This window comes from Pecten maximus, unplaced genomic scaffold (assembly GCF_902652985.1).
Source record: "Pecten maximus unplaced genomic scaffold, xPecMax1.1, whole genome shotgun sequence".
Classification (NCBI taxonomy): Eukaryota; Metazoa; Mollusca; class Bivalvia; order Pectinida; family Pectinidae; genus Pecten; species Pecten maximus.
Window position 1 is genome coordinate 215,406 of NW_022979484.1, and position 27,597 is coordinate 243,002.

Here is a 27,597-nt window from a genome sequence, read left to right on the forward strand (position 1 = left end):
TCTATAAGTGAGATTTTGTTTCTAAGAGAACGGACATTAACGTGAACCAAGTTTAGATTTTGCTATGGGACCAGGGTTACTCTCAATGTCATGACAACATGATAAGACTAAGAAATGTGAAACAAGAAAATATGATATATTAGTAAAGAAACATCGTAGTTGTAGGTAAGAATAGTACAAGCTATGACAAAATTGCCTGAAGAGAAATCGTTTTAGGGAATGAATAACAAAAAACCAAAAAACCCTTGGATTAGATAAGAAAACGTGACATGGTTAGAATTGTGGATTATCAGCAAAACCTGTAAGGTGGCGCTGCTTTACAGTTTACAAAGAAAAGAAAATTGACCTAAATGATATGTTCCTTCATTTTCATGTTGAACAATGTTAGTTATTTCATCAAACATCTCACAAAATTCGATTTATGAGTTACAAATTCATGAAATCCATAATTTATGAATATACATAATTCGAATAATGGATATCCATAATTCGAATTATGTATATTCATAAACCAAATTATGGATATCCAATTTTCGAAGTACAGTAAAGTTGATCACCGTTAGGGTCACCTTGCCACTCCACCGAGCAAGTATACAAATCAGTGTCAACCAACGTATTGGGCACAGGTAAGTTTTGATATATTAATAAATCTGCAACATGAATTATTAACTATATTTTCTTCATATTGCTAATAATAAGTTGATTGTACTCTCTTATATGTAAATCATTTTTTGAATCGAGGCTGCTTCTTGCACCACCGTAATAGATGCATATAAGCAAATACGATAAAAATTCTTCATATGACAGGATGAAAATTATAGACATATAAATAACCCGTGTGGGAGTCATAAGACGATCAAACCAGTTACATGTATCTTGTCTCCTCTTGCTGCAATAGAAGTTAGTATGGAATGAAGTGCAGTAAGGAGGCGATAAAGGAGTTATCGTTCTTTACGGAACGTAATGTATACACGGCTACTTCTGCCTATTTTGCGATTCGAGGAAAAAGAAAACTGTCCGTAACTTCTTGATGAAACTTTTCACACTTGTAAAACTCGGTGTGATCTACGTCCTGAAATATTCGGTAGATCTGGAAAAAATCTAATTATGGAGATATTTGGGGCCAAACACGCCAAAATCGTCATTTTGACCAAGAATTTCTGTTAAAACCGCCCTCAATATTCGAAAAAAAAATCCAGAAACATATACAATGCACATATAAGTAGATAAATGTTTCCTGAAGAAAATCGTCTGTTTAGTTTTTCGATATCATCAACAGAACGGTCACAATATTGATTTGAAAATGGCCTATTTTTTCGACCTTCGCAGTATTTTTCCACTTGACAGGGGTATTTCTGCTATAAACAGCAGACGATCGCATGTTTTGATGACGTAACGCCCATGCTGACCTCGTCACGAAAGTTTGTTGTGGAAGCCGCAAGTTGACTGAAGTGCTCGGTGAGCTGGGTTCAGTTGTATTTTACTGTCACTGCCAGTATATATTGCTATTTTTCAATATCAGAGGCAATGCTCCAGGATATAGATGCTTTGTCACGATCATTGTATGTCGCTTTTCACAAACATGCATGCGAAAAATCAAACCAGCGTTCAGAATGTCAAGCAATGTCAAGCAAATTCCCGAAGCCTCGTAAGCCTAACACTGACGGTAAGTAAACTTGTTTGTTTACGTGAATTTAAACAAACGACGGTAGATATGCACGAAGAATAGTTCCCGTTTATTTGCTATTTACTGTAGGGATATGCCTACTTTGTCTCCAAATTTAATTGATTTGATATTTCGATAGTCTGTGTATTTGTATAGCCTCGCCAGTGATGCTTGTTTACGTCTAAAAATACCAACGGGAATCTCCAGATTGAGGTGACAAATTAAATATACACAGAACCATGTTCTCTCAGACACTAGGCTATCTCGTGAACGAGCACACCTAAGGCTACTACTTTGCAACTTCTCTGATATATGAATTACTTTGTGAAAGAGAAATGAAGTATAATTTTTTGATTTTTACCGATCATATATACTGACATAGGCTTACTAGAGTCCCACGGTGAAGGGATGCCTTACTCGGGTACGTCTGTCTTGCTACCTATACTGACAGTATATACTCGCACGAAAAAGACTAGCATTATCGATGGACATTATACAAATCACTACAAGCATATGTAGAACGCAGGCGACTTAAATATGGATTTCATTTAATTTTGTAGAACTACTGAACTATTTAAATTGAACCATCTACACTGCGGACTGGAAACTTCCTGCATGGAATATTCAATAACGTCAGCCTGTGTGACATTTTACGATTTGATAGACCAGTTCAAACTATTCAAATTATTTGCTTCACGTTACATTATCAACAACTTTTTTTTTTAAATTAATTCATTTTTGAAATTATGTAAATAAACAAAATTAATATAGTAAATTTTCAAACTCTTTGTTTCATATACCATACAACATATTTAAATCTTTCGCTTGCATACACCGAAGAATTAATAAATGCAAAAAAGCTGTTCCGACATATTTATGCTAAAATATTGTGAATTATTATGTTGCATTAAGTTAAACTCAGTTACAGGGTGTGAAAACATGTTATGTAATTTGTTTTGTAATATTTTTGTTTTAAAATTCATTTAATCTTATTACAAAAGGTATTATAGCAAATTATTTGACAATATCAGAGTTACCAGAATTCAACTTTCACAATGTTTACAAATCAGTCTTCAAAATTTCATCTGCACACAGGTAGAAATTAGCGGATTTTCAAATATCTTTGCCTCAAATACCATACCAACATATTTAAACCTTTTGCTCGCATGCGCCGAAGAAAACAATGTGCGAGAAAGCTGTTCTGGTAAATTCATACTAAAATATTGTCAATTATCATGTTGCATTAAGTTAAACTCGGTTATTTTAGGTATGAAAACATGAAGTATAATTTTTTATTATCTTTTGAAATCAATTTTAACCTATTGCGAAAGATATTATATAATATTACTTGATAAAATTACAAAATTCCCAATATCTTATCACTATTTTACAAAATATTCTGATTCAAATTATCATCTACAAACAGGTAAACATGAGCAAATTTTCAAATATTTTTACCTCAAATACTGTACCATACCAACATATTTTAATTTTTTATTTACATGTGAAAAAAATATGTTCTTGATGGCATGTGAAGGGCCTCCTATATGTTGTTAAGTGAGGTAGTCACCAGCTACTACAAGGAGACCCTACCTCAAAATAACACTGGCTGTTCAGGGAGTGATAATCCCAGCAAACATAACAAAACAAACATAGTTAAGAGTAAGACATGTCATTTATTTTCAGTGCTGTTAATCGATGGAACGCGACAGGCCCTTCTGCATGTTGTTCAGTGAGGTAGTCACCAACTACTACCCAGCCTCAAACTAAGAGATGCCACTTATTTTTCAGAAACCCGCCAAACTGGTGTACACTGCTACCGCATAAGAGGTTGAAAAAAACATGACTTTTTTACGCTTGATTAAGTTTCATTAAAATAACTTTTAGCTCAAATTCACTTAAAATTTGAAACTTGCTAATTACCTTATTTGTGATCTGGCAAATTTAAAGATAAAAAGAGAATACTTGCTCATCTGGTCTCATATATTCAATTAATTATCAGTTATAATGAAGTGATTACTGAATACATTATTCAATGTTTTATAACAAACTCAAAATGACTGATTGGGTATGGCATAATCCATATAGGCTGAATACTAGTTGATGTTGCCTGCTTTGTGAACTCATAAATTTTGGACACAGGATTTTGACATCAATTACAGGACATTTTTAAATCTTAGATGGCATGTCACTATTTTATTGATTAGAATACTGTGGGTGTGTAACAGAGCGCATGATTAATTAAATTTAAATCGCTGTCATCGCTAGGGATCAAACCCAGGACCTCTGGCTTACTAGTCTTACGCTCAACCGAGCGAGCTATAGAGAAGATCTCTCTAGCTGAGCGGTATATTGCGGCTAGTATTTACCAGGTTACATATTCCCCCTCCAGGAAAGAACTCGTGATGCTTGTGGAGCATTCCTGATTATTTTTCCCGGGTCCTTACATAGGCGCCAATGTAACAGAGCGCATGATTAATTAAATTTAAATCACTGCCTCTGCTACGAATCAAACCCGGGACCTCTCGCTTACTAGTCTTACACTCAACCGATTGAACTTAATTGAAGATCTAGTTGAGCGGCATATTGCGGCTAGTATTTACAGGGTTACAAGTGCATAATCTATTGTTTGTTAGCTGGGTTTATCGCCATATGAAGATCAAGAGTCAGGATATGCTTGTAGTAGTTGGTGGCTACCTCATTGAACAACACACGAGAGATTGGGATTGGATAGATACTAATTAAATCAACATGCCATATTTCAGAAACCTGTAGAATGGTGAGAATTATTACAAGATAACTTATAATTATAACCAATACATAATTAAGTCCTCCACTTAATGAAATTTGACACTCAGAGGCTTCTAATTATTGGTGGAACTTGTGATATTGTTTGATTTTGATGAAATTTGGTATGTAGGTACATCATTAGACACCGGTCCCTCTCGTAGCCTCCCTTTCACATTTAAACAAATTGGCCGCCAATCATTTGTCAAAATTCAAATATTGTTCGATTTTGATGAAATTTGATATATAGAAACATCCTTGGACACAAGTCCCTCTTGTAGCCTCAATTTCACATTTAAACAAAATGGCCGTCAAATCTCGGCCTCTGATTGGTCCAAATTTAGATATTATTCGATTTTGATGATTTAGATGATATTTGGTATATAGGTACATCATTGAACACCGGTCGCTCTCGTAGCCTCACTTTCACGTTTAAACAAAACGGTCGCCAATTCCTGGTCTATCATTGGTCGAAATGTAGATAATGTTCAATTTCAATTAGATTTGATATATGGGAATATTAAGGGGACTGAACAGTCATTTTATGGGTTTTGTTGCCTTTACGAGCAACACAGTCTTTTTATTGGTCGAAACTTAGATATTGATCGATTTTGACAAAATGTGCTCACACAGAGTTATCGCCCCTTACTACACTTCATTCCATCTGTGACATCCTTCAGGTGTCACCCTCTAGTAACAATACTTGAATAATCTGTATACAGCGAGGACGACTCAATCACGGGTTTAAGGCATCTAGGATATACGTGTATTTGGTAGACTAGAAATACCGCCGAAAATAACTTTAATGTTGAATTCAAGGGGTTATCTATAGGTTGAATGGAAATAACACCTTATACCTATTTATTGATTTGCATAAATTGATTTATGAATATTTGCTATTATAATTATGGATATATCGATATTGATATATCGGAATTTACCCTTTGCAGTTTAAATAAGAACAACTGATTTCTTCTACATCGTGCTTAATACCGAATGAATAATTAAATTGAAAGTAAGCATACGTCCATATCAATTGATTAGTTGTCTCGTTTAAATAAAAATGATAATTTGTTTCAGGTGATAAGGATTTTAATCATATACAGCATATGTTGTATCTCAAGTTATCATACCCCGATGCAGGTCATTACTCCTAATTCCTGTCATAACATTTATATATGTGATTTACGACATTTTATTAAAAAATAGAAAAAAAAAAAAAAAAAAAAGAATAATTTGTTTTAACATATATCATTTGATAGGCATCTTTATAAATATATATAGTCAGACCTTCTTTATTAATTCAAATTATAAGAATTAGGTCTACCAAAAAAGTTATTAAAAGCTGGAATCACTGTTTTAATGGGGATGGTCTCATAAAATATTCGAGTTCAATTTAGACATTATTTAATTTATTTATTTTGTTTCGTTTTATTGCAAGTAATATAACTGTGAAAGAATATGACTAATCGTTTCATTAAATGTTGAAGTCTTCTATAAAAAAAAGAAATTATGATAAATTTTGCGAATGTCTAATATATATATATATTTTATAAGAATTATTTAATATGGTCATAAGTATTTAGAGTTACCTCTCCTGAATTACAGAGATTACTGCACTTCCTGTACGTTATCGGAGCAAAACAATGTCAAAGGTCAAGAAGAACATAAACATCTGTTAAAAATCAAGTTTCACTGTTTCATGATCAACATAGTCACTACACTTAGGTCTATAAGTGATATACACGTATCTGATTGCACATGTACATTGTATATTCTTAAGTATATAATTATTGATGTCTTGTTTTTAGTTTTTATCCCTTCCCAGCCAGAGTTTCCTCTGATCCGACATCAGACCTTTGAACAAATCGTCAATGCTTACACACCAGTAATATGTACCAGTGATTGTTATATATAAACTTGCCAGACATGTACATGTACTTGGCTTAATTGTCCCCCTAACTTGTTGCCATGGGTACTAATCCCCCCCCCCCCCCCCCCCCCTACCACCACCATCAACTTCACCTGATGGCCATGGATATACACTTGATTAGGAGTCATCGGGCTCAGGCGTGTAGGTCATCACCACACCTGGTCAGTTTCTCCTTTTTGCAATTAGCCCTATAGGGGGTTTAGTTATAGCCTGGTCAACGTGTTTTCATAATTCTTGATCTGTTTACCTGTACCTTAATTTACAATTTCATACAAGTTTTTCAATTCAGTTAGTTTAGTACTTAAACCTTACGGTTTATCAGTACAAATGCAGTGAATAAAAGCTGAAAATATAGATAAATACATAAAAACAATACAATAAAGTTCGGACACACAGAGACAACACATACGAGACCGCAGCGCTAGTGTAGAGAGTGATTTTATTTTCAAATTAAATGCTATCGTCTTTTGTTGCCGAGTATAATAATTTTTCCTAAATTTTCTAAAAGTTGTACAATTTTTCGCATACTGAGGTTTTCTATAGTAGTACTGTTTGATAAAACGTTCTTCCACTTCCCGATACAACATTCACTTCATCAGACACCATTTCACTTTCGTTCCTACGTGTTCGCTTCGTCTAGGATCCGCTTTTTATAAGAACCAGACAATTTATTCATAAACGGCCATTTATTTGTGAGCGTCAACCGTAGTATTACCGTAGCACTTACGTAGCATTACCGTACCATTTCCGTAGCACTTCCGTAGCATTACCGTACCATTTCCGTAGCACTTCCGTAGCGTTTGCGTTTAAAACGGAACAGCGAACGTACACGGGTCTGTACATTGCCGTTTTTATCAGGATTTTATTAAATAAAATTAATATTTGTACTGGCGTCTTGTTTGCCAAAACTGTAGGCCTATATATGTTGCGTCGGACAGCGTGACCGACAGCGAGACCGCAGTTTTCTATCGGAGGTAATTATTTGCATTATCGATGTTACTAGGGAACAACCAACCAATTGAAAAAATATATTTTTGAAACAGCCCCTGTGTATAGAACGTTGAGCCAAGGATAAAATGTCTGGCAGCCACTGATTGGCCAGTATGTTATGAAGTGAGAAAATAGATATGTAGCCCGATAGGTAACTATCAATAAGAAATGTTGATATAAATTTCTTAAGTCCGATTGGTTTTTTTCCCCAAAAGTTCACGTAATAATAGTAAACAGGTAAACATTTAAGATTTTTGAGAATTGTACTGCGAAATTCACCTATTTTCAAAATTGCTACCCTGGAGAAAATTTGAGCTGAAGGACCCAACTTTTTTTTTTGATTAGGTGCTATATCAGACCCTAAACTTTTGTTATAAACCATAATCGTCATATTCAATTCAAGAATTTGAATGAAATAATCCAAAACGTTAACACTAAGGTCTATGGGAAAACAATTGGTTGGTTGGTCTCTACTAGGGGTTATAAAATATACGTTGGCTAAGGATTATTAAAATCTTACAGTAAAAATATTTTTTAAAACAAACTTAGGTTGTGTACATCTGGGATTGTACATGTAACTGTTAATAGACCGATTTGTCATTCAGTTGATTTTCCCCCCCAAAGTTTACAAGCAGATTTACTGCTTTAGAAGTATATCAATCATCTTCCACAAGCATTAAAGAAATAGGGAAAAAACTTTACTCAGCTTTTGGAGAGTTTTCAGTAGATATATATGTAGATTATAACGTTCTATTGAATATATAAAGATCAGGAATAACCAGATTAAGACATTTCATCTAATACAAATAGTAGCTCTCTGACTATAAAATCAATTTTAAATTTCGTAGTATATGACCTCAGACCCTGGCGTTTCACAGGGCCATTGGACCCTTGATAACTGTATTATGACTTATGTTCCTTTTGCATATTATTGTTTGACTAGTTGCTTCCTCAGGGTTTATTATTGACGCCCTTTGCATCACTGACATGTCCTAAAAAACAAAACAGCTGTATAGTGCGCTCTGAATTGATGTTGGCACTACTGTACTTATTTTGTTTCAAAGACGCCTACAACTTGAGTGTTATTTAAAATCCTTATGTAAAGATGACTACATTTTTCTATATTGTCATTTAAGTTTAATCTAAAAATAATTAATGAAAGAAATTGAGTTGATAATAAGGAAATGTAAGCACATTATATATTGGTAATTCCTAAAATTAGCAATTTTCTTAACAAAAAACTCGATATAGTGATTCATTGATATGAAATAGGGGGCATTGATACCTTATAACTAACATTGGAGACATATGCAACTCAAAAAATGTAATCAGATATTTCCAATTACCTCTTATCTATCAGAATCCACGTGTAGTTATTCTTCAAACAGCATGTGCTTATGTATATTGTTCAATAATTTATGTGACAGTTATTGAACATATATCAGCAATCTTAATCGATCGTGAAGAATGGTGCCGCCAGTGATACCACCATTATACGTTTAATACCAGTTTTATTTTAATTGACATGTTGAGATCTTTAGAACATTCTTTCCAAGCCGTAGAAACTCTGCAATAGTTTCAGTTTCCATTAATCCAATAAATTAACAACACGACACCAATTTCAATTCATTTTTATGTGATACCAGAATTGGCAAGTCATTGTCATCGTATAAGATTGATTTTTATAACAGTAAAAATTCTCCTGGACGGAGACGCCACATTTCAGGTGGGCGTTGCAATGCTGGAAGTCGTGAAAGAAAATTAAGTGAACAGACGAAAACATGATACTCGACTAGTATTACATGAAATTAAGTTTTCAATTATCTTTATTAATTTAATCATGAAATTTCGGATTGACTTACGAGCTTGGATTTGTTTATTTCATAATTCTTGTTTACCAAACAAATATAGACTTAACGCTAACCCAACTGTGATATAACTCCGACGAATAAGTCATCTGACCGGAAGATTATATAAATGAGGCTGGTTTGACTCACGTAAGAACGAACATTGGTAACATATACCATCTCAGAGAATGCAATCCAATATTTTTAATTACCTCTTATCTATCAAAATCTATGTGGAGTGATTTTTCAACCGATATTTGTTAATGTGTACTGTGTAGTGATTGAAACAAAAATCCTTACAACAACCAGCCATTTGACAACTTATTTGGCAGTATTTTATCAACTTATTCAGAGGTTAGTATGTGGCAAATATTATCAAGTATCCAACGTATCATATACAATACGTCCTAATTTATATGTGTACTGTCCTTTAATACAACATATCACTCCATCGGTGACCAAACATGTCGCTCAAGATAGCAACCTGTCTGCAACCAACATTTGTCGCCTACTTTGTTTGAACAGTGTTGGAATCGCTGATGCGTCATATAAGGACAAAACAACTGTAATTAGCAGCTCATATTAATTAATTCGGTTTTTAATCAAATACAACGATTTGATAGAATAATTCATTGATCGAATAATTCAACTCGACTAAATGATATTTGAAGAGAAATATTGAAGGCATACCCCATCAGAAAAATGTTACATGTTAGACGTACTTTCGGGATACTAGTATAGATATTGTGAAATGAGAACGAATAATACACGATCTTTAAAACTTTCTAATGCAAACTGTACGTCCAAATTGTTGATGACATGGTAGTTGGTATTGTAGATAGCGTCAATTTATATCACTTTTCTTTAAAAACAAAACAATATTACAAGAGTTCATATATTGTCGTTTATACAAATGTTTTCTATCGCTTTAAATGTTTAGTTGTAAATTGATCTTCCACACAATAACAACGAATGATAATACCGTACTTTGATACAGGGTGATGCACTGACAGAAGCTGCGTATAATGGCTATACTGAAATAGTGAGACTACTCCTAGACAAAGGCGCCCAACCTGATAAGGTGAGTGTTTCGAAGAAAGCGGTCGTCATGTATGTTCCGCTTTTATCGTCTAGAATAAGATGAGTTAGCAGAACAAAAACTAATGTTTGAATTGAGTAGTTATGTATGTATAACCAGGCCACTTTATTGATTGTTTCATGGTGCTATCGTACTTCCGGCCTATTACCGTTTGATAAGTCGTTTTCTTGGTGGCAACAATTAGACCCTTAGTATAACTGACGAGTCCTATAAGGACAAAGTACAGGCAATGCTTAATTTAATTGATGTTTGGCTATATCGTATATAACGTTCACTATTAAATATGCAACTGTTTGGCATGTCTTTTGTCAATCCTTTCCGATTTGGTTTGGTTTTTTTTTAACGTCCTATTAACATCTAAGGTCATTTACATGCATGCGTGTGGTGAGTGCGTATGTGTGTTTTGGGAGGCTGCGGTATGTTCGTGTTAAGTCTCCTTGTGATAGGCCGGAACTTTTGCCGATTTATAGTGCTACCTCACTGAAGCATACTGCCGAAGACACCAAGCAGCACAACCCACCCGGTCACATTATACTGACAATGGGCGAACCAGTCGTCCCACTCCAAATATGCTGAGCGCTAAGCAGGAGTAGCAACTACCATTTTTAAAGACTCTGGTATGTCTCGTCTAGGGGACAGAACCCAAAGCCTTCCTCACAGGGGCGAACGCTCAACTAAAGGCCAAAAGTGAGGCATTGTCAAGGGAGACATTAGGGAAAAAAAAGTTGTTCAGAAAGAAGAGAAAAGATAAGATCCCAAATTTAGTCGCCTCTTACGATCATGCAATGGGGGCAGCAGGTACAATTTTTAATCCTGTCCGATAAAGTCGAGAAAATTTCTTCCGACAGCATAATTTATACACAACGGATTGGCCAAAATAAATGATGTTTAGATATGGTTTGCCTAAAATATCTTGTTTGTGAATTCTGCAATTAGAAATCTTTATGTTAGGCACTATACAAAACATGAAACAAAAAAATAAAGCATAAATACTAAATCCGTGTCATCAAAGTCTTGGTGGCAAGTTTTTGCCCACCATCATCAGATGGTGTGTTATTTAAATTACCTGTGTTATTTAAATTGTCATGTGACCATGGTCCGTCCGTAAACAATTATTGTTATTGCTATTTCTGAGAAAGTACTGAAGGGATCTGTAGCAAATTTGATATGCAGGTTTCCCTTGTTCTGTATGTAGTTATGCATAATATTGCATTTGGGACCGATCGGAAAACAACATGGCCAACTGGCAACCATTTTGGATTTTGACTATTGAAGTTTGGTATCGCCATTTCTCAGAAAAAAAACTATAGAAATATTTCTGAAATTTCCTGTACATGTTGTTCTTCGTCCCTGGTTATGCATATTTCATTTTGGAATCAATCTGAAAACAACATGGACGACAGGTAGCCATTATCGCTGAATCTGAAATTTCATATACAAGTTCCCCTTTTTGAAAAGTACTGGAGCATTTTTTCTTAATTTACACAGATTAGTAAGAGAAGGGACAAATAGAAAGATCAATCCGACATGAAACCTATCAAGATCATTCAATGGTTGGGGCCAAGTTGTCGTTTTAAGTATTGCCAAAATTACCACCACAGCCTTGCTCTAGTGATGAACCAGCAGGCATGACTTTGTATATTGCCTAATACCTTATATAACATGATATTTTCTAATTCATTGTTAATTAATTAAATCCGAGGGTATTGTTGTAAAGATGGCCTAATGTACGCTATTGTAACAATGTTACGCTAATACTGGCAAGTGTAGTTCACAGTCACGCCGCAAAGTACTTGGTTTGGTTTATTTTGTTTAACGTCCTATTAACAGCTAAGGTCATTTAAAGACGGCCTCCCGTGCGTGCGACATGCATGTGTGTGGTGGTTGCGTATGTGTGTTTTGGGAGGCTGTGGTATGTTCATGTTAAGTCATCTTGTGATAGGCCGATTTAAAGTGCTACCTCACAGAAGCATACTGCCGAAGACACCCAGCAGCACACCCAACCCGGTCACATTATACTTTAGGAAGAAGACAGTTATCAAGAAAGAAGAGAAAAGATAAGATCCCAAGTTTAGTCTCCTCTTACGATCATGCAATGGGGGCAGCAGGTACAATTCTTACGCTCTACCTGTAGGGCACCGCACAGTACGAATATACGTCTGTACGTTTGCTTGACTATGTGTGAACTACCCGGACGAGTGATATTCGCTTTACCACATCACTTCCGGTCCGAGTTGGCGAACACTTGTCTCACAGGGGAGACGCCCACTCGGACGGCTGAATCACTCCCTTCTCAAGCATTACCTCTATGTGCTTCTCTTCTTCCGCCTCAAAACCTAAGGAAGTTCGTCTCATGCGTTGTCGTATAGGCTTCGAGTCCCCAGTTTCTATCCGATGTTGATTACCCCCCCCCCCCCCCCCCCCCCGGAACAAACCTAGATCTAAATCACTAGCAGCAAACACTTCCTGAAATGACAGAAGAAGCTTTGCTACCCTCAATGCTTGGTCCTGTCGTAACCCACTGACAGAACGATCGAAAAGGTCACCAAGATGAGGAGGAAGCGCTGACCGCACCCTTGCCAATTCCTTTTCCAAATCTCCGCTTGGCTCAACAACAACCTCCCGGACAATCGAAGAACCGACCGCGTCCGCATCGTAGCCTACAGTAAGGACCTTAGCTTTTAATACGTTTACCCTTTCCCCGGCGATTTATGGTGACGCGTGTTCATGGAGAAATAATCACCGTGTTTCCTGGTGATAGACCAATTATGCCGATTGATCACCGGGGTTAAATCATCAAAGATCGCGGTGACCAAGCGTGCCGCGGTGAACCTCCGTGATCGAGACACTGAGGACCACAGAGGATCACAGAGGATCAGCAGGACTCATCGGTGCTGACTCATGCGATAAAATTTACCTGTAATATGAATTGGTATGGAGTAATTACATGTATATAACTGACACCCATCAACGCTGTGATCGATGTGACCAGGGACGATAACCATTTGCCATTGGTTTTAATTGTTTCCATCTCTTATAAATGCCGTAGAATTAAAAATCAGTTTTACTTAGCTTTTTATTTGTCACTATAGTCTTAGTCTAGAGGGGACATAGATAATGTCTAGTATATTTAGATATATAAAGAACTGTAAAAATTCCGCTGTGTGTCGCTGACAGGTAAAAGAAAGTAGATTTGATGGAAGTTATTTCTTGAGTAGTAGATCTAAGAATCACTGTGTGATGATCATTTATCATTTCAAACAACTTTGATCCAAGTAAGGATATAATTTGCATACATTTCTGGTGTAGAGCCAGAACGCACTAGCCTACTATATGAAAACATTGAATGTTCCGTCACCGTTTGGTGTCGCTAAGATATAAGGTGTAAATAATAAAACCGATGTGAAATTGCACGTATCTTACCAATAGGGATAAATGAGATATTTATTTACCCCAGATCACCCATTTAGTACCACCTAGGTGTTTTATTCCGTCAGTATAGACCCTTGCTTTACGCTAGTCAAAATTTCACGCTGTTGATCTGCCATTTTGTAAGTGACAGTACGACTAACAACCCGAATCGGAACACAATGGACCGAAAAGACCACATATAATTTATTGTGTTTTTCTTCTAACGTAGTTTGAATCAAGAAAACTAAGCTTATTATTTTACAAAACATGTTATATTAAATTCAAAAATTCATAATTTCTTAAATATAAGCGGTAATATCTATAGAAATAAAAGTTGTAGCATCGCACATGGATTAGGTTATTAGGCCGACCGCGACCTACAATGTATAGTTAGCAACATGGCGTCGCATCCAGAATGAAATATTGACTAGCGTAAAGCGAGGGTCTATAAGGACTGAATTAAACACCTAAATGGGACTAAATGGGTATACTGGGATAAATAAATATCTCATTTATCCATATATTTAAGTGTTATGTCATTCCCGATTTTATTGTATTAGGACCAAAATCTTAGCGACATGCCACATATCAGCTGTCGGAGAATTCCACGTTTTCATATCGTAGTGTGCCAGAGGAGGCCAATAGAAACTCTGGCTAACTGATCAAAAGTGGGAATAACACTAATTATGTGTAATGATACTGGTTGCATAGTCAAAAACCTGCAATATATCGTATCTTATGGCATCCATATAATATGGGTGTTAAATGTACCGGCTGTTTCATGTCTTCACATTAATATCATGTCACTGAGTATTTTTTTTTTACTCTGGCCTATTTTATGGTTACTGTTTCTATCAAAAATGTGATTTCAATGATTTTTATAAAATCATAATACTTGTATATTGTATTACGTAGCGTCTTATAGAATACAACACGTTTTCATTTTGTGATGAATCAACATGATAGCCGTCATTGGTGGATAGTATCCATCTTGGCTGTCTGTCAATCAAACGCAATAGAAATGGGTACCTGGTCGTACACGAATTTCATCGGTTGGATTGTCAAGTCACCTTATACAAAGCAGATGACACTGAAGTTCGTCACACCTCAGTGAGCATTGTTGCTGTCAATCAAACGCCGCGGAAAGGCTTTGCGCGTATTTCATAGGTTGATAAGAATGATTGACAAGTCATTCTCCGTGCACAGGTAAGATTTACAAGACAGTTACGAAATGTCTTGTTATTACTATGTATCAATCTTTTACAGATACATATATTTGCAAATAAATGATAACTATTCTTTTAAAGTTTTGTTATCAGAAAGTTAGTTTTATCACGTTTATGACCATAACGAGTTAAATACATGTATATCAATCCATAATTTTACCATCGATCATTGGAATTGTGGAAGTTATTTAATTCATGTTACGGTGTTTGTCTTGTTGAGTACGGCAATAAGATGCATGTTAAAAGCACACGATTTGTAAATGATCTCCATTTCGATAGTGATACTTCACGTATACTTCTACATATACAGATTTTATCCCGAGGGTATTTTACATGTCATGGTCTCAGGGATAACGGACGATTACATTCTTGAGAAAGATATAATTTTTATATGATCGTTGTCATTGAAATTAAATAAAAGTGATTCGCAACAATTATAATATAATTGATACTTTATGTACAGGTACATAGTATAGGTTCTTATTAAAACCATCATTTTCGCTCCGTTTTATATATATATATAGAAAACATACAATCACTTAAAACAGGACTTTAGAAGATTATAAACATGTTCGGAGAATTACGAATTGAGTGGGTTAGTATAACCGCTAAACAATTACCAGGTGTGAAATTATGATCCACAAGCTGGTCACACCTGTCACTGCACTACATGTGTCTGGTGTTCTAATCGGCACACGCCGATAATTCTTGTGAGTTCTCGCGTTTGGTTTCTATGTACTTCAAAAAAGTTCCGAAGATATACTTTCACATGTTGTACGAAAATTGAGCTTGAATTTTATTAAGAATTGCGTGTTACTTCAGGGAATGCATTTTTAAGTTGTTGAAATCAAACATATTTTTTTTGGAATTCAGTGGGTTTCGTTTTCCTTTCAAGCGAAAAAAAATGTATCTTGAAGGTTTGTCTATAGAATGATTAACCTAAGTTGCCTCATTCATAAACCCACGATGTTGAAAATTTACTCTATGAATCTTTCCGAAAATCACAAATAACGGTATCTTCAAGTGTATTTGCAACATATCTATTGCTGTTTTGGCTAATAAAAATTCAAATTTTTTAACTTTTATTTCACATCGTGTATGAATTGTATTTTAAACTTCTATTACTAGAAGTATTATAACCGAAATCAATATTGGTATGTAACAACCCGCAAATGCCCCCATAATAAAGGCTATATGATTTAAGTCGTTATAAACGGCCTATTATTCAAATGCCATACATGTTACAGCGACCCGTTAGAATAGAAAATTATTCAAATTTTACATGTTATATACGACCTGTTATAAAAAAAATTATATGCCCCTGGTTTCGGTAACATTTGTTATTAACTTACTCACAAATATAAGTCAAAAAGTTTATTCAGCACTTTCATTATTATTGTCTCATTTGATTAATTGCAGGCACGTGTTTCTATATATATTTCCTATATGACGGCTCTGATCCCATGAAACCTCTGACGTCACAGGTCAGAGGTCACCGAAACGTAGTTAACGGCTCCGGGTTCGAGAAAAATCGCAATTACTCTAAAACTAAAGTCGCTGTGAAAGTCGGCCTTTCAGCATTTTTAGTTTCATCCTAAATCACATTTAAACTTGAAATAGCAAATCGTTACGGGTACACTTTAAGACCACCACGTAATTAAGTCAGTTACGCTATGAAGGCTATTTTCACTCCATTCAATTTCATCTCATCTTAAATTGTCCTTATTTGTATTAATTACGAAAGAAATGCATTAAACCTCATAATTTTATAAAAAAAAACCTAGCATGTTCAAATTAATAGAGCTGTTAACAAGAAATAATAGAAATGATATCTCAAATCTTGCTATATATATTAAATTTGCAAGGAAGAGAAAATCAGAATGGCTTAATAACCAATAATTATGTATAGTCATATAATGTTTCTCATACATATGTTGTATTACTTTTATTAGTAGTTGAATTGTCTGTATGTGCAATTCCAGCACAAATCTATGATAGGATATTGTTTATGATGTAAATAGTAAATTAATTGTTATATATAATCACATATCACTATGTGTAAGGGAATATACATTATGTATGTATACAATAAAAGACCCGGATTTAACATCTTACCATCAGTCCATGTTTTCTTTATGATTTTTACGTACCAGAAACCCCAAGCTATCTATTTAAAAGTACGCGGCACCAGCGAGAACTACCTAAGATGTCCGATAACTATTCAAGCCGTATTCACTTAACAATGTGACGCTTATTATTATTATTATTCTCTTTATTTCCTCCAAAATGAAGATTTTATAAACAGAATACATACATAAGTGTATATACAAATACATTTGAATGACATGCATGTAGGAATAATTAAATGTGCATAATTTTTTACAAGTGGAATTAACAATAGACTTGTGCATTATAGTCGATTAGTGGTACTATGTACATAGTCTACGATAATATGTCTCTATAAACAGACATTACATTTAAGGTGCATTCGAATATCACTTTCTAGACATATATATTTCACATACTCATATATTAAATTACTATGATTAATAGATTACACTTTAAATCATACGTGCAAACCGTAATTAATGATGTATATTCATTTAAAAATAATAATAATAATTACTTTAATGTAATGACGTCAGTCACACTACCGGTAATAGGTTTTTGACATTTTTTCCACAGCAACTACTGTTATTCTTCTGAATTCATCAATATCTACTTTACTCAATTCGAAATTAATTGGTCCACCAATTAGGATATGTACAAGTTCTTTATCCGAGAGGGAATGTAGATAGACACTCAACAATAAACCCGTGTCACTAATACATGCGATGGAACACCATAATTGATCTCTCAGATTATCGATGTAACTACAGTCTAATATGATATGGGTTAAAACATCTCTATACATATTGCCGCATTTGTGACATAGCTCTGTCAATTCATTTGTAAAATTGGAAACAACAATTTTCATAACATAATGTATGGAGTTTCTGCAGCAAGGATATTTCATTGCAAGTTTCCATAACACATGCGGTTCTAATTTATTATGAATAAGCCTAAATCTACTGAATTCATTATCGCTCATCATTCTCTCTTTCCACTCTTTTTCTTCTTTTGACAACACTGACGCTTTCACGAGTTTCTTCCATTGCGGTTTTGAGGGAAATGTACTTGTTTGAATAAATAATTTGATTACATCATTCAATTTATATTTATTAATTACTCTCATAATATCATCCACAATTCCACCTTTGTTTTCGTTTCCACTTAACATAGATTTGTAAAGCCTTCTTAAAAATATACAATGTGTCAAAGTACTCTTCTCTAAATGGCATAATCTTCCAAAAAACAATAGTTTTTTAATGTCTATATAACCTTCTATGGTTGTCCATCCAATCAACCCCAAACACATATCGGTACGGGTCCTGTTATTAAATCCCTGAATTGCTTTGAGAATAAACCTATGTGCCCTCTCTAACATCAAAACTTCATTCCTAGATAAAATCCATAGTTCGCAACCATATAGTGCTGACGTATACACAGTTTGTTTGATTAATTTACCAGCAGTCACGGGGTTCAGTGCACTGGGGTGTGCACCACTCCTAATTAGACACATTGTACCACTTTTTAATTTATTACATGCGCGTTTGGTGCGTTCGTATGAATGTAATGTACAATTTAACATTATACCTACATGGACAATATTTTCAACTTCTTGTATACTTTCATCGTATAGATAAAAATTTGACTTGATATTCTTGTGTTTACCAAAACACATAATTTTACTTTTGACTGAGGAAAACAAAAATCTCCATTTCTTACTATAATCTTCACACATCTTAAGCATACATTTCAAATCATTACGTTTATTACTAATAAGACATATATCATCCGCTTGAGTAGGGACGTTTACTCTTATATCAATTACCATTGACCCTTTACCGCTCTGCTCAATATCTTTCAACAATTGATTGATAAATACTAGATACATTTTCGCTGATAACGCACTACCTTGTAAGATACCTCTTTCCATCGGTACATATCTGGACTGTAAACCATTAAACAAAATTCTACTTCTGACACCGGTATATATACCTTTCAATATTTTCCATACTTTGGATTTTAAACCAACTTCATGTAACTTAAAAAGCAGGCCAGCATGCCATACTGTGTCGAAAGCCTTATTGCTATCTAAAAAACTAACATATACATTTTCACCGTTCTCCGTGTTGTACCTCACACATTCTTGCAAGTTAAAAGATGTACACAGACTACATAAGCCTTTCTGGTAGGCCGATTGATGTTTACTAATAAGGGAATCGGAATCTAGAACTGAACTTATTCGTTCTGATAACAACATCTCAAAGACTTTAAAAATAACCGGTAACAATGTTATCCCTCTGTAACTGTTGGGATCGTCCTTTGGTTTATTATTTCCTTTGTATAACGTTATAATGGTCCCCCGTTTCCAGTCCGTCGGTATATATTCATACTCTATAACTAGATTGTATAACTTTGCTAGGTATCTGAAAAGCGTTTCACTACCGTTTAAGAGATGTTCGTATACAATGCCGTCACAACCACCTGCTTTCCCAGTCTTTAGAGATTTACATACTTTTTTCACCTCGTCGTTTGTTATTGGATTATGTAAGAGAACATCGCGCTCCTCATGTATATTAGTCTCAATATCTTTGATACTATCCATAATGTGATTGTAGAAATATTCATCAAATTTACCGCATCGACTATCTTTAAAAAGATTTTCAAATGAGAAGCCCATACTTCCAATATATCGCTTGGCTCACGAAAAGTTTTACCATGATGTTTTATTTCTGTTTGTGTGTATCGTGATCTGGATTTTTTGCTTTTAAATAATTGCCATAAAAGCCTATTATCTATTTCTCCTGATCTATCTATTTCCTCAAATTGTTCAGACATATACTGGTTAAATGCCTTCCGCAACCGCCTTCTAAAATCAGCTTTAGCATCTTTATACTCCTTGTAACTTAATACAGTAGGTTCTCTAGGTTTATTTTCTTTCAACCACTGCTTTCTCTTTACGAGCATATTTGCATGAACGTCTCTTAACTCATTACTCCAATAGGGTTTGAGATACTTTTTATACTTAACTTTTGGAAGTGTGAGCTCGGAGGCTTTAAATATACACATTGTAATGTTCTCCTGAAAAGTATCAATTTGAGCATTATTTATAATTTCAGGCAGAATCAATTGTGTTAACAGATCTTTTAAAGTCATTTTATAATTTTCAACATTCCCATTTGATACCGATTTCTTCCAGTTAAATTTCATAGGTTTACCGCCTTCTGCATACACGGAGTCAATGGCAGGGATACCAACCGTACAAATAATAGGTAGATGTTCCGAAACATTTAATTCACTGTCGTCTAGAACTTCACATTTATCAACGAGGTCGTAGTCACGTGATTCTACCAATATGTGATCAATCACAGTACTGAAGCCAGTTTGTGGCCAAAACGTACACGTCGGACCATTACATATGTTTTGTACATTAATCGATAACAAGCGCGCTCTCTCCAAAAAGTTTTGAAAATACATTGTACGCTCGTCTTCCTTGAAATTATATTTCGGACCTCTCACTTTTACATTCATGTCACCAAGAAAAAATACTCTACCTTTGTCCGAGTACGTAAAATACAAGCTTTCCAAAACTTCAACATATTCATAAAAAACATCATTTGATCTGGAAGCTGCCGGCATATACACAGCAAAACAATAAATGGTATGGCTCGGTGATATGCATATTTCTGCACCAACTACCCTTGGATTGTCGATTTCAATCTCGTGGACTTTAAACTCTGAATTTTTATAAAGTAGAGCTACCCCACCTCTAATATTACATTTTCGTCTAAAAGGATCAACTTCTACTACAGACTTAGCTACTACCTGATACCCTATAGCCTCTAGGCTGTCAAAATGTGACATTTCATGCTCCCTTAACCAATGCTCAGATAGACCACATACATGTATATTATACTCTTTTAAACATTGTAAAAGATACGGAGTTCCTGACTTCATACCCCCAATGTTCCAGCACATAAAGTTCATGTTGCTAACCGCGCCTGTGTTCGTCTAGAAACACTTCACGGGGCATCCACGGCCTCATCTGTATACTATCAGGCCAGAAATGTTCCCCCATCACTATGTGCTCGTCATCTGATAGAATGTTCATTTGAGCGGATGCGGTGCTTTTCCATCGTTTTTGAAAGTACCGTAAATGCGTCACGCGAACATTGCATCGCTCTAAGTAGCTCCGCATAGACGATTCGGATGCTACTCGACTGTTTATGCCGTACACATAAAAACGGCTTATCCTCCTTTTAGTATGGGTTCTATACCCTACGAACTTGTCCGCCAGGTCTTTTACTCTAGACCTATTGTCAACAGTGCTGCAGACGGACGATGGAAAGTGCACCGGTATTGTAGGGTGCATACTCTGTCCACTGTCATGTTCGGTATTAGGACTACTCACCGAATCATTTGGAACCTGTGTCACGGATAGTGCCGGAGCATGTGTCGTATCCGACCTCGTATGGCCGCCCAAAGTCACATCAGCGTAGCTCCTATTGTGGACATTCTCGCTGTGAGGATCCAACACAGTGAAGCGGTTTGATACCGCAACACTCACCTGTTCCGTTACACCAGACTGCTCGCCCGCGGCGGCGTCATTATGGACAGCTACCGTACAGGTACCGTTAGAATCGCTACTGTTTTGACTTTTTCCTCGTACACTTTTTATTTGTTTCTTCAACTCGCTGTATTGCTTCTGTATGTTCACCGATGTATGTTTGCATTCTTCTATCATTTTGTTATTTTCTGTTGTATCTTCTTCACATTTCTTCGTTCTTTGTAGAGCTAATTTCAGTGTCTTTTTTACACTCTCCACACCGTTTAATTGCTCATCATCGAACCTTTTTGCGATTTGTTCGCAGGCTGATATTTTGTTTTTCGTTGTCGTAATGTCATTCCTTAAAGTGTTGAAGTTTCTGTCGTGATCACTTTGTGCCTTCTTAATCTTAGCGTTTGCGTCAGTGATTGTTTTACGTATTTCTTTTATGTTACTGTCACAGTTAGTTTTTTCATCAGCTAGCTGTTTGGTTTGAGTATCTACCGATTCTTTTAGCTTTGCGTTTTCATCTTTAATGCGTTTTAATTCATTGTGTATCTCGTTGAATCGTCCCTCGTATTCCTTACTGTGTGCTTTCATTGTTGTAATTTCTGCATGGTAGTTCTTAGCTCTGTCTTGTGCTTTTTCCCTTTCTTTGTACAGATTACTCACACTTTTCGTAAGATCTGCAATGTCTGTTTGAAATTTTATATTGTCTGTTCGTAAGCAGTGGATCTCTGATTGAAGTGACACCACTAATTCCTTGAGAATTTTAACACCTGCAATATCGTCTACTGGTGTTTTTGATGTAGAAATCACTGATTCCGCACGTCTCCGTGCTGGTACGACCTCATGAATGTCTTCGGTATATTCACCCTCCGTCGCCCTCAACAAAACAAAGCAATCCTTTGCTAACTTAAGCTGTAGCGATGCAGCTCCCGTGGATCTGGCTTCAAGCCTTTTCCTAAGGTACCCTTCCTTTACTGGGAAATCATCACGTTCTGTGGAGGATTTGAATAGGCAGTGTCGGAGTTGCTCCAGATCTGCAACACTGTCGTGAGTCAAAGAGCGTATTTTATCAATTAGTAATTCTTTTGGCAGGTCCTTACATTTGTCGAGCTCAGTTGTGTATACCTGGATAGCTGAAGACAGCTCACCGCACAGGTCTGGAGTGAACGTGTCGCTAGTAATGGGGTCCCTCGAAAGGGAATTTAATGGGGTCCCACTATCTGACATATAGTTGAAATATTGCCCATTCTGCCAAACATCACTATGTCGAACCGGTGTTAGTGTGGTATATTGGGACGCCCGGTCGCTTTCATCGTCCATTGTGAAATCGCGAACTTGGACGCACACATTGCTTTGTACAGTATGGTCGTTAGCTGTCACCCCTAATGCCGCCATTATGATCGTCCAGTCGATAATTAATTATCAGACGACTATTGACTAATTTGTGTGTAATCAACCCAGTTCTTGTGATCACTGCTTAATACGTAAATATGTATGTAATTAATAACATGCATCTTTCAATGAGTCGTCGTTTCACGTAACGGTGTTACAAGCCGATATCCGTGTTTACCAAATACAAGCGTTAATGATGTTAATTACCGATCATAAATTTATTACATATATTTGAGATTGATTAATTATCGTATCACGCACTGTATGTTTGTGCATAAATTCTTACTAACTACGAAATAGCAATATGTGTTCTTATAAAAGTTGCCGTCTGTAAAATAACTATCATAGATATTGTACGTCAAGTTGATAAAAGCAAGATCAGGCTATACTATAAAATCCTTTAATACTGTAACATGTAGGTCGTAGAGAAAAAGCAATGTACCGTTATGAAAACAAAAGCTACACATTGTAACACAGGTAAACACCCGGGGCTATGACCTGGCAGCGGTCGCTATGACTACGCACAGTGTCAAGCGATAGTCTGTACAGCTGTCGATACGGGTGACTTGCCCCGATATTTTTTTCTCCTCGTGGTGAAAAAATTGTCCGGATTATTGAGGGAAATTTACTAATGAAAAGTACGCTCCGTTCCCAAAATGGGCTTCCGGAATCGGAATCCGAATTTCCGGACAGGTGAGTACAAATAACGTTACGGAAATCCGTTCCCGTGCATTTCCGTCCGGACTGTGAGTTTTCCGGACTATCGGCGTCCGGATTATCGCGGGTCCACTGAACACGTGTTGTAGTTTAAGTTTAAACATATTTTATTGAAATACAGAAATGACAAAGGGGTTAGTCAGCAAATTTTACCAACTTATAAACGACTTCTCCCGTAAAATTAACAAAACACTGAATAATAACATAGTCACATGATGGTACAATATACAAGAATATTCAATTAAAAAATGTGATAAAGAAGAGAGTATAAAAAATTGAGCATTTTGGATTAAGTTGCTTTTGAATGATACGGGTTGTATATGTATAGACGAGTGAACAGGCACACATATTCATACATGTGTGTGTATTGGATGAAGATATAGTAAATATACATACATGATGTCTACTTGGTATTTACAATCTGAAAATTTTACAAATATGCCAACAATTGTTAATGTATAAGTATTTAAATTTACTATAATAATGTCATGGTCATTCTGTACAGTACACGCTAAATATCACGTCCATTTGTCGGTATTGTATGTGGCTAAAGTTATCAATAATTAGGTCATCTGACCCAAAGGGTCAGGATGACCTATAGTCATCGTGCTTCGTCCGTCGTCGTCCGCCGTCCGCCGTCCGCCGTGCGCCGTCCGTAAACTTTTTCTTTCAAAACGCTACTCCCCCTTAACGCTTGGGTGGATTACTTCCAAATTTGGTTTGAAGCATCATTGGGGGAGGGCAATCATATTTTATATAAATGAGGCTGGTCTGACCCCTGGGGCCAGAAGGGCGGGGCGCCGAAAAGGGAACTTAGGTGAATATTGCTATAAAATCCTACTCCTCCTTTACCCTTGGGTGGATTACAACTAAATTTGGTTGGAAACATCATTGGGGGAGGGCGGTCATATTTTATATAAATGAAGTTGGTGTGACCCCTGGGGCCTGAGGGGCGGGGCCCCAAAAGGGGAACTTTGATGAAATTTTGCTCTAAAATCCTACTCCTCCTTAACCCTTTGGTGGATTTCAACCAGATATTGTGTGAAACATCATTTGGGGAGGGTGATCATATTTTATATAAATGAGGCTGGTGTGACCCCTAGGGCCTGAGGGGCGGGGCCCCAAATGGGGAACTTTGATGAAATTTTGCTATAAAATCCTACTCCTCCTTAACCCTTTAGTGGATTTCAACCAGATATGTTGTGAAACATCATTTGGGGAGGGCGGTCATATTTTATATAAATGAGGCTAGTGTGACCCCTGGGGCCTGAGGGGCGGGGCCCCAAAAGGGGAACTTTTATGAAATTTTGCTATAAAATCCTACTCCTCCTTAACCCTTTGGTGGATTTCAACCAGATATTGTGTGAAACATCATTTGGGGAGGGTGATCATATTTTATATAAATGAGGCTGGTGTGACCCCTAGGGCCTGAGGGGCGGGGCCCCAAATGGGGAACTTTGATGAAATTTTGCTATAAAATCCTACTCCTCCTTAACCCTTTAGTGGATTTCAACCAGATATGTTGTGAAACATCATTTGGGGAGGGCGGTCATATTTTATATAAATGAGGCTAGTGTGACCCCTGGGGCCTGAGGGGCGGGGCCCCAAAAGGGGAACTTTTATGAAATTTTGCTATAAAATCCTACTCCTCCTTAACCCTTTGGTGGATTTCAACCAGATATTGTGTGAAACATCATTGGGGGAGGGTGGTCATATTTTATATAAATTAGGCTGATGTGGCCCCTGGGGCCAGAAGGGCAGGGCCCCAAAAGGGGAACTTTGATGAAATTTTGCTTTACAATACTACTCCTCCTAACCCCCATAGTGAATTATTACCAAATTTGGTGTGAAACATCATTGGAGGAGGACAATCATATTTTATATAAATGAGGCTGGTTTGACCCCTAGGGCCAGAGGGGCGGGGCCCCAAAAGGGGAACTTTGGTGAATTTTTGCTATAAATCCTACTTCTCTCTAACCCTTGGGTGGATTAGTACGAAATATGGTGTGAAACATCCTTTGGGAAGGGTGGTCATATTTTATATAAACGAGGCTAGTGAGACCCCTGGGGCCTTAGGGGCAGGGCCCCAAAAGGGGAACTTTGGTGAATATTTTCTGTTAAATCCTAATCCTCCCTAACCTTTTGGTGGATTACAACCTAATTTGATGTGAAATATAAGGTGACGGCAATCATATTTTTTAATGAGACAGGTTTGACCCCTGGGGAAAAAAAGATGGGGCAAAAGGAGCGCTTAGGTTAAACATTTCTTTCAAATGCAATTCCTCCTTAATGCCTTAATTGATTACAACTATATTTAGCATGAAACATCATTGGGGAAAGGCAATCCTAATTGATATAAATGAGTCTTGTCTGACCCATTGGGACACAGAGGGGCATGCCCCAAAAATGGGAACTTGGCTAAAATTTTGCTTTATGATGCTGCTCTTCCTGGACAAGCTAAATGGATAAAAACCAAATTTGATCTAAAACATAACTGGCTGCGATAAATGATTTATGGTAATAATGCTGGATTGAGGGGTGTGTCCCTGCTGTAAGTGTAAGTGTTTGTCAGATGACCGTTAAGGCCCATGGGCCTCTTGTTTTGTTATACATTTGTACTATGAATATTAGTGTGAAGGGCCTTTTGTCCGGAGGGGCTATTGTCCTAGGGGCTAATGTCCGGGGTTTTTTTTTGTCCGTATCTCGAATATTCATATGCCTACAGTTGAGCCGAAAGGCTTAGTATAAAGAACTTAAACTCGTCTTCGGTATTATTAATAACGATATTTAAAGAAACGATCACTTAGGAATACAAAGTGAAACATGTGCAAGGATGAGGATTTTTTTAGTGTGTCTTATTTAAATATCACAGACATGTACATACATTAACCCACCATAGGATCTTTCTCCCAATATTTTTTTCTATGCATATTATTCTCGGTTTTGATTTTCCTGCTAGTGCTTGATAATACCGCTGAAAAAAATGACGTTTGATACCTGACATTAGCTACAGACAATTACACAACTATCAAATTATTAGGAACATGTGAGAATTTAGTTGTGTACTCATCACCGTTTGTCAGCATGTAACCCGATCACAGCCAGGTAAGTCGTGATTTTTATCACAGGTAAGTTGCAAGGTTCCTTTGAACTGCAGCCAGAAAACTTTAGATCACAGTCCTACCACAGGCGCTAACAGATTACACATACCACTGTCATATCAAACAACAAGAGGCCCATGGGGCCTGTATCGCTCACCTGGTTGGATTTGACCAAATGTCAAAATAATGTTCATGTTCAATTCCTTTTGTTTGTTAACCTCAAACAATGCTATTTATGGTTATAGCGTGGGGATCCCAACTGCTTTAAAGAAATAATGAAGTCCAGACTTTCTGAGTTTACAACATGCATTTATAACTTTATGACTAGTAGTGATTTAAAGGAATTACCACTATTTCCTATATGGGGCCCCGCCCCTTTTGCCCCTCGGGGGTCAGAGTCACCATTTATGCAAAATCTGTTCCCCTTCCCCAAAGGATGTTTCTGACCAAATTGGGTTCAAATCCATTCATAACTTTATGACTAGTAGCGATTTGAAGGAATCACCTCTATTTCCCCATTAGGCCCCGCCCCTTTGGCCCCTTGGGGGTCAGAGTCACCATTTATGCAAAATCTGTTCCCCTTCCTCAAAGGATGTTTCTGACCAAATTGGGTTCAAATCCATTCATAACTTTATGACTAGTAGCGATTTAAAGGAATTACCTCTATTTCCCCATTAGGCCCCGCCCCTTTGGCCCCTTGGCGGTCAGAGTAACCATTTATGCAAAATCTGTTCCCCTTCCCCAAAGGATGTTTCTGACCAAATTGG